General features: G+C 34.2%; 1 pseudogene; it reads left to right on the top strand.

Moving 5' to 3' along the window:
- Positions 1–4,674: 4,674 nt before the first annotated feature.
- Positions 4,675–4,793, top strand: LOC120622388 (uncharacterized; annotated as a pseudogene).
- The last annotated feature ends 3,838 nt before the right edge of the window (positions 4,794–8,631 follow it).

Genomic DNA, 8,631 nt, shown 5'->3' with positions numbered 1-8,631 from the left:
CATCCTCAAAGGTTTGAAAAAGGTACAACTTATCTAATTTTGTTTGACATTTGTCTGACGTATCTATAGTGTCTTTATTTTTTTTTCTTTGGATTCCCATTTATAAGCCCTGATCCACTGGCCTAATATTAATATTGGTAGCTTAGTATAGATTTTAACAGGTAGACTAGCTCCATCCCAGAGAAGCAGAGAGCGACACATTAAAATCAATAGTTCCTATTTACAATATCCATCAAATCAACAGAAGTCCCCTCCTCAGACTGACGTAAACTAGCTTTCTTGTTTATCAAGTATGTTTAATATAAAGTTATAAGATATCAGTCATTACAAATAAATGAATAAGTATAGGACTAAAATAGTACAGAATAAATCCAACAAAGAATGTGAGCTATACTTGGCATAGAATATATCTTAAATTTTTTTTTTACTAAAAATTGATCAACTTAGTAAATGAAAGAATGAAATAAAAAAGGTACACTTCCTAGAATTAGCCTTTTCAAGCCTGATTTCTTATGTCCCTTATAATAAAAAAAAAATTAAGCTAATACTATATAGTCATTCTTTGCTCACCTACTTCAGAGAAAGGGTTAGGATCATTATAATAATAATAATTAACAATTAGAAATAACACATCCTGGTGAGAGATGAATAGAAATTTTGTAGGCTCTGGTGATCATAGTTAGAATTACATCATTTTTGGAGGAAATTTTTTCTCTCACACTCAGTATCAGGACTGGAAGCATGACTCATTCCTGAAAAACTGCTATGGCTTGGTGGTTAAACCACGAATCCAGTACACAACATGTCTAGAAAGGAATTTCTGAGAATTAGACTTTGCTTTACAACCTGAAGATCACATCAATGACTTAAAAGTACGAATTTGGAATGAAGCAAAGCCAGCAAATTAAAATAAGGTTAGGAAAAAGAAACTCAGCATGTGAGAGCCAGACTACCAAACCCGAATTAGGGATGGGGAAAAGAGATAGAGCCATGATTCAGGTGCACGGACCAGAACAAGGCAGAGCCTCAGCTGCCATAAGAGGATCTCTGGTTTCCCACATGAGTGGTTTTTGCCAATCTGACCATGCCTCCTAGTTGAATTCTTGGCTATGTGGCTGCCTGCTTTCTTGATGGGCTCTCATAGAAGTACATTAGAAAAAGATGGCCATGTAGAGCTATACTAGAACCCTTGGCAATGTTTATATTCCAACATAAAACATATATTGGGTTCAAAGTCACAATATGACTTACACGGGCCCTAGACATATTTGCTTTCATGGACTCCTTTGATTATTATTGCCTGACTGCAATTCCTCTTTTTCTGGATTTTCCCTGAAACTAATAGATTTTTTCCCTTCCAAGAATCCAATAGTGAGTTTTTTCAACATATCTAGAACTGTGATTGGTGTGTCATTGCATTAGGGGTTGGGGAGAGAGGAGCAGCTATGGTAGGAAAGTGACTGTACTTAATCAGTGTTCTTTCTAATTAGAAAGCAGAACTTATGCACAGAAATTAAGACAATTCTGAATTAGTTTGTAGATGATATTTAATGTGATCCCTTCCCTCAATGTAAGACTTTAAATATCTTTCTTCTTGATGACAATCATGGATTATTATTATAATATAGAAATATTTTGGGTTATGGGAGGTCAATATTTCTTATAAAGACCTCTAATCCTTTAAGTCTTAAAGTTGTTGAGTTCATACCCTACCTAGTAAAGTTAATCTCCAGAGCAGTAAACAAGTGCTTACTGATTTCTTCCATGTGAATTGAAGAGACACAAGGAATACAACTGGCACTGACCCCCAGCACAAAAGTGGAAGTACCCTGCCTGGGCTTGTAATTAGGATTATCCTTGCTCTGGGTCCTTATCTCTTACCACAGACTCTTCTTAAATAGGAAACTCAGCTATCTGGAGGCTGACAGCAGGCTAACTCATTACTCAAAATTCATTGTCTATCCCTGGGTAATTGCCTGATTAGACAATTAATCAAGTGCCAGCTGGTTTTGACCTGAGTTTACTTAAGAATTTATTGTTTCCTTATAATCCTTCAGAGTATTATTTGATATCAGCTTGGTGGGTTAGATTTGCTAATGGTTCTCAGGTTTACATTTGGGGACTTGTGTTTGTTTATTTTTTAGAGCTCTTCAACGCAAACAAATACAGTGTATCCAACAAGTTAGGGATAAATGTGGGGTGGGAAGGGTATAATATTTACTAATCCATTTTAAGGCATTTTACAATACAATATTTCAGTTCGTTTCCACAGTACTTCTACAAGGTTCGTACCCCTGTATCACTAGTGATAGGACTGAGGTTAGGAGTATTTATGAACTTAGCTCCAAATCATATAGTTAGTAAGTGATAGATTTGGATATTGATCTCAGTTTAACAGTTAAGAACACAGTCCCTAAGCCAAACTGTTCAGGTTTAAATATAAGCCTCATCACTTATTAACTACGTACCTTATTTCCTAAACTTTCCCCATCACTCAATCCTGGCATCCTTGCTGCTGTGACTCCCATCTTAGCTCTTTGTACTTTCTGTTCTCTCCTTCTGGAACAGTCTCTGCAGATTTACTCTCTTACCACATTTATGTTTTTGCTCAGATGTCAGCTTCACGTAGTCATTCAATAAATACTTATTGAGCACCACTATGAGGGAGCACTGTTTTAGGAACTTCAAATAAATCAGGGAATAAACAGACAAACGTTCCCACCTTGCTAAAGGTTATATTCTAGCAGTGAGGAAGAAACAATGGTTGATTAAAAAATAAGTCAATTATATTATATTAGAAGATGATGCATGCTATGAAAAAGAGACTAAAAGAGATTTAGTATTAAGTTAGGCAATAATAGTAAACCTCTGGAAAATGTCAACATAGATTGAATATGAAAGTGTGAAGGAAAACATACCAAGGATAAAGACTCCAAATTTTGAGGCCAAACTACTGGAATTATGGAATTGTCAACAATGTATCTTGGTTTCAATAGTTTTTCAGGTCCTTGAAACCTCCACAGCCAGGCCACTTAGCCTCTGGACTTTTTCGAAGAGGGGGTTCTGATATCCTCTGCTCTAAGGCCACAAAATCTTAAACCATGAGGAATAGAAATAAGCTCATATGTGGTTTGATGCCCTTCCACTCAGGAAAATTAAGGAAGCAATGAAAAAGATCTTGCTTTAGTAATTTGCATGTGACCAAAACCTACCTACGATCCAGCAGTTTAGATATTGTTGCCTGTAATAGGAGAACTAAGTAAGTACCTCTCTTTGTGATTATATGTCCAATTAATGTGAGCTGTCTAATACTGCTATGTGTCGGGGCGGGGAGAGGTCTCATTTTTATGTAGGTGCACTTGTGTATAAAGAAAGAGCAAGCAAGCAAAAATTAAATAGGCTGTAGCACTACAGTTATTTCTGAGGTCATTTATCGGTAAGAATTAAATTAGGTAAGAATTAAATTACAGTCATGGATGAATTAATGCTTTTGTAGTAATTTGTCCTCAGAAGTATGTGAAGATGTAACATCCAGTGTCTGTAACTAATTTGAGCTAAAAATAAATTTTGAATATTTAATCCAGTATACTTATATTAAGTTCTGCTTGAAGAGTTTCATGCCACTGTGATATAGCCAAGGATACCATGAAAAGAATTGTAAAGCAGGGAGAAAGTAAAAAAATTACGCAGCATAGTTAGCTTATCTTTCATGTTAGTTTGATCCTTCAAAACGAATTTCCAGTGTGAGTTATTCTTCAGGAACTCTAGCCACAATAGAAATAGGAAAAGACTCACTACTTTCCCACTAAAACACTAATTAATTCCTGTACCATTGTTCTGAACTAGTGTCATGCAATTGCTGTTTCATAATATTCCTTCTCTTACCTCTCTTTAACTCATCACTCCCCTCCCCTGGCCCAATGAACAAATGTAGAAATAACTTACCTCCTCAGGAACTTTTTCTATATGATTCCAAATATTAGAATATATTTTTCATTGATTTGTCAGGCATCAGATAATTTATAAATACTGAGTTCATCAGATATTCAAGTTTTGTGTATATCAAGCCAAAGAACAGGTAGGAATGGATTTTTTTTTTCCCCATTGGCTTTCAAATATTTAGACAGATTGTGTGAAGTATTACCTGAAAGCTTGTATTGGTCCTGTTCTTTCCAGAGATTTACTAGAAATTTCAGTCTATCTGTGCTACACCGAAAGTAGTAAAATTTTCTTGTTCCTCCAAATTTCCAAAGGAAGTTTCTGAAAATATTTGGTTAAAAGAATGTACTACCTCATTTGTGTTGACATAACATTTTGGCCACATATCTGCTATAGTCTACCTGATACAATTTGAAATCCTGAAGTCAGGTCTAAATATTTTATATTGACATCACTCCTACCTCTAGTAGTGTATGTCACATAGTAGGAATGCAAAAATGGATGTTAAAATAATTCAGTATCCTTAAAAATTATATCCAAGTATTTAATGAGTTTCACATTGATCTCCATCTCTGGTGTATATTCAGGAAAGAAAAAAAGCAATGCTGTGCTCGTTCATGAAATCAAGATTAAGTGGTGAGAGAAGACTGATCTCCAGTTAGCTGTTTGACTGGTATCCTAATATTCTCTCTTTGAAGAGCACTACATTTTCTCAGTTTTAGTGAGCTCAGTGCTGTCTATGGCCATGTCACCCTGAACAAGCCCAATCTCATCTGATCTCGGAAGCTAAGCAGGGTCAGGCCTGGTTAGTACTTGGATGAGAGACCACTTAGGAAGACCAGGTGCTGTAGGCATTAAAAAAAAAAAAAAATCTAGCTTAGAGAGCTCAATGCTATTTATTTCAGACAGATATAGATATAGATATAGATATTTCAGACAGATATAGATATATATATATTTCAGACAGATATAGATATAGATATAGATATATCTATAGATATATCTATATCTGTCTGAAATATATATATACACACATGTACACATATACACATGCATACATATATATAACACACAAATATATATACATATATATGCATATTTATGCACATATATATACACACACACATTGGCATTTTAATTCTCATTTCAGGGAAAATGCTAATAAATGATTTTGAATAAATGTGTGGTATTTGGTAGAGGTAGAACAAATATATAAAGGAATGGTGTTATGTAATGGTATCAAGTAATTTAAGAAGTAATACGTAATCTTAACTACAAAAATTGTGCAGTCACAAAGATTATTTCTAGTGGCCCTTCATGGTCTCTCAGGCCACCTTCTTCTCTCAGAGCTTGCTGTTTTCAAGGCCCTAAAAAATGTGTCCTCTAGATTCTCAGAAATGACAGCTTTCCAGTCCCCAACTGCTTATGATCCTTCAAAAGAGTCATTAGAGTTGATTGAATGTTTGGTCCTATTCTCTTTCTCGGTACTGAAAATAATGTACTAAAAAGTTTTTCTTTTTTTTTTTTTAAAAAAAGAGTAAAGCTTGGAAACTAAAGTAAAACAGTAAAGAGTGAACAAATGCATCTTTTTCTTCCCATTTCAGATTTTCTGCTGATTGCACCTGAAAATCATTTATCATGATTTGGAGGAAAATTAAGCAAAGTCAAACTTACATTTAGAAGGCTACTTTCAGTACATTAAAAAGCATAAAAGGAAGCCAAAGGGGAGAAACAAATTTTTGTTGTCATTCCAGTTGGTCAATGATTGTTCAGCATTACAAACAAACAAATTATTAGATACATAAATAAGCAAGCTTAGATAAGGCCACTTCCATGCTTTGGGGCAGGAAATATCAGCCATTTTTCACTGAGCTGTAACCAACAATAGATAAGTCACTTCAACTGCATATATCTGGCCCAGAGCACTTATTTTCAGAATCTAATCAGTCAAATTCTGACAGATTCTCAAAAGGCTATATATAAGGAAGACCTGGAAAGCTGAGTAAGAAAGATAGGCTATTTGCATGTTGTTGTTTTTTAATTGGCATGGTATAGTAAATCTTCAAATAAATTCAGCCATAATTTTAGTTAAAAGCTTTTAGCATGCTTCTTCCTAACATAGATCTGCAGGTTATTCTTTCTTCTGCAAATAAAATCGCCCATAAATCTAGTTAAAAGCTTTTTTAGTGCACTTCATTCCAACACACTGCTACATAGTTTTCCTTAGAAAAATTAAAATCTTATCCTCTTGGAAATTTAGGAGTAGCTTTACAGACTGACTATTCCTTTGTCTATTCTGTTCCCCATGGTAAAATAGTATTGGAAATCTTTTTTTTTTCTTTTTTTTAGATTTCCTCCCTCTTCCTCTAAAAGAAGAGGAAAAGCTGTTTATCTGATTGTGAAAAATAGAAAAAGACTCTTCCTGGCATCTCCCTTTAGAGAAGTGGAACCCAGTCCACTCAGCTCCTTCGCTGAGGGAGGTGTGGTTGGGTAAGAGTCCGGTCTGCTCTATAGACCTCCATTCAGACAGGCAGCCTCAGAGCTTGACCCAGGAAACAGGATTAGGAAGTGTAGTGTAGACGCAGTTTTAAGCCATACTACACAATACAGCTTTTTAAAAAAAATTGAAGCTGATATTTTGATTTATATCTACATGAAACTTGTATCTAGTTCTCAATCAATTTGGAACTCAGAGGGCTAGAAAAGGATGTTAGTAATTATTACCCACAAACAGCAGCAATATAAATTGGAAAAAGTAATCCCATTGGCCTATAATTTAAAATCCCAGAATAAAATTATAAGGGTACTACCATCACAGAGAGTAGCTATGACATTTCCTTATGAATCTGGGTAGAACTGTGTTGTTCAACATGGCTACTGAGCATGCGAAATGTGAATGGGCTAAACTGAGAGGCACAACAAATGTAACATGCACACCAGAGTACAAAGACTTGGTTAAAAAAAAAGTAAAGAATCTCAATTATATTTACATTGATTATATGTTGACATGGCAATATTTTAGATATACTATATTAAATAAAATGTATTAAAATTAGTTTTACATGCTTCCTTTTACTTATTTAATATAGCTATAAAGAATTTAAAGTTCTGCATGTAGTTTATATTTTATTTTTATTGGACAGCACTGTTAGAACAATGGAAAAAGTGCTTTTTTTTTTTCCCCCTAAGCTCTGGATAATGACAAAACCTAGGAGATCAAAAATGATTAAAATTGAGATGATGAAACAAAGACAGTGATAATCAGTGGCTTCTTATGAAATGCCCAAAACTGACTCCTGTGTTGAAGTTTTCACTTAGGGCTAAGGTATTATTCTTTTTGGACTTTACTATTTGTGATTGATTATACATAGTATTTCTGCTAAAATTCCAGTCTCAAAACAGGAATCTATGTTCTTTTTTTGTTTCTTTTGAGGCCCAAGTAATTAACTCATATAAGGTTCTTTATACCTTCAGAGTAAATAAAAATAATTTTCTCTGTTATAAAAGGTAAAAAGACCAATTTCCCATTTCTTTTTTCAGTATTTCCTTGAAAAGACAGTAAATTTGACTCCTTATGATAATCTTCAAAATAGAGATAAATCTCTCTAAGGATTAAGCCTACTCTCCAGTTTTTATAAGGTAGAGATATCTCTAAAGTTTGGGGCCAAATAATATCTAGTTATGTCAAAACATACTTCCAGAACTAGCTCAAGAGTTCCCCATGAGCTATACAAAAGATAGTCAGGTGGTACAGCCCTAAGTCTCTCAAGAAGATAGTGAATTCCTTTTTCTTTCTTTTTCATTGCTGTATAAAATGTGTGAGATTTTGCCATAACTTCATAGTCACTGTTGTGCTTCCTGACATGTCTGTAGATCAGTTATGCTTAGTAGTAATAAGTTGTGTCTTTCTATATTAGTATGGAGGGGTACTTTTTATGGCAAGATTACATTATTTCTCTAAAATTATTTAACCTATGGACTGAGTCTGAGTAGACACAAGTGCCTACTGAATATAAATGTTAATACAGCACTAAGGAATAATGATATAATGTACCAAAAGTAAAGTGCTCACTTGCTCAAATGATGAAAGAGTGTTCCAGAAAATGAGTCAGTCACCATGGTTGCTGGTGAGTCACTGGGAAAAAAAACACATTCAGTATTAAACAATTGAAGCTGGAAAATATTCTGGAATTCATGAAAACCACTTACCTGTTTTACAGATAGGAGAATTAACACAGAGAGAGCTGAAGTGTGGCAATTACTTAAGGACACATTTTAAGTAAAGTAGAATAATTAGAATTAGAACCCAGGGTCAAAATCTGTTCAGAATGCTGTAGAGATTTCTTTTTCTTTGATCCAGTCCTATTTTGCTATAACTTATCTCATCTCCTTGATGATAATTAGTAAGTTAAAACTTGGGCTTTGCCTAACCCTGATGCTTAATTAAAGAGAGGACATGAAGTGAAAACGATAATCGTTCATGAGATATAGTGAACAATCGCTACCAGATATCAAAAGAACATTTTTATTTGCCAGTTCATATTGTACTAACATTTTTCCAAAATAACATTCTAATGTTCTTTCTGTGCTCTTTCTAAATGAGTAGGTTATTCTTTTTAATTAGCTTCCTTTATGACAGCTTTCAAAGATATTATCACTGGATGAATGAGAATCTTCAATTGTTTTGTCTTT

Source organism: Pteropus medius, unplaced genomic scaffold, assembly GCF_902729225.1.
Source record: "Pteropus medius unplaced genomic scaffold, Ma_sr-lr_union100, whole genome shotgun sequence".
Taxonomy (NCBI): domain Eukaryota; kingdom Metazoa; phylum Chordata; class Mammalia; order Chiroptera; family Pteropodidae; genus Pteropus; species Pteropus medius.
The sequence above is the reverse complement of the archived record's forward strand: the minus strand, read 5'-3'. Positions and strand labels throughout refer to the sequence as shown.